Here is a 1,322-nt window from a genome sequence, read left to right on the forward strand (position 1 = left end):
GTCTGGAAACTCAAATGTGAAACTCTATAGGAGTTTTTTTGTTGCACCAGAGTAAAGCAGCAGCTTCCGTTGTCGGCTGGGCAGTAAGTGATTTAGCAGAGCCGCTCTCTCTTTCCCTCTTAGGTCATTTAGTTTCTGTTTATCCAGCCTCCGTCTTTGTCTCTGGCTCTTTCAGGACGTTTTAACAAGAAGCGAGGGCCGTCTCATGTTCCACGTGGAGCAGAGGAGCGTCGTACATTCCTCCTCCTTGCTTTGTCTTTGAACCTGCATTCATTTACTATTTGTGACAAAGTGATGACGTTCTCGTCCACATGTGTGTTTCTGTTTCTAGAACGCACATCTCACACTCTGTCCTTGTTTACTTCATAGCTTGTTCTGTTAATATTAGACAATAAATGTGCTCATGTGTCTGCTGGCGGTCTTGGACTGGGGGCAGGGACTTGGCCAGGACTGAAAGAGCAGGCTTGAAGGGAATAACGGTTGATAAGGGTTAGAGTCCTGCGCTCTGATTGGCTCAGGTTCTGTGCTGTTCGGCTGCTGTGTGCAGGAATTCAGCTGCTGCAGAGAACGGTAAAAGAGTTTGTCAGCTCAGTTGTTCTGAAGCTGGCGGCTGGAACCCTCCCCCATTTTAACTGTCCCACCGATTCAGAGATCTCCTCCATTGTAATCATGAACAAACACACACACCAAACTCATTTCTATTCCCCTCGATTGCTCCGCGGTCCACAGAACTTTTGTTCTGTCGGTCAGAACATCAGCGACTCTGAAACGTGCAGATTCTCGTCTGTGTTCTGGAGGTTACTGCTGCTCAGAGCGTTGCTGCTGACGCCCAGTCTTTTAGTAAAACTACAAAATATACACATCAGAACAATCACACGGTGTTCACAAAGATTCACACCTCCTTCACTTTTTGTAATTTTATGTTACAGCTTGACGACACAATCTTTTAAATGTATTTATTATCAGTGGATGATGGAGCCATGATGCTTTCGATCGTGTCTGTGAGCGTGTCAGTTTGAACATGTAGCAGTAATTCTCATGAATCACTGACTGGATTTCAGTGAAACTCAGAACGTAACCACTGGATGTACTTCAATTCAATTCAGTTCAGTTCAGTTTCTTTATAAAACTCCAAGGCGCAACAGAAGTCGCCTCAGGGACAGAAACATTCACGTGGATACAAAAGACAGTTAGTAAAAGTTCTGTATCTGAGGAAGCAGCAGATCGTGTTGAGTCTTCACTTCTTCACAGTCTCTCATCCTGAGCACAAAGGAGACAGTGGGAAGAAAAACTCCTTTAACAGGAAGAAACCTCCAGAAGAA

Source organism: Nematolebias whitei, chromosome 6 (assembly GCF_014905685.2).
Source record: "Nematolebias whitei isolate Nwh7 chromosome 6, NemWhi1, whole genome shotgun sequence".
Taxonomy (NCBI): domain Eukaryota; kingdom Metazoa; phylum Chordata; class Actinopteri; order Cyprinodontiformes; family Rivulidae; genus Nematolebias; species Nematolebias whitei.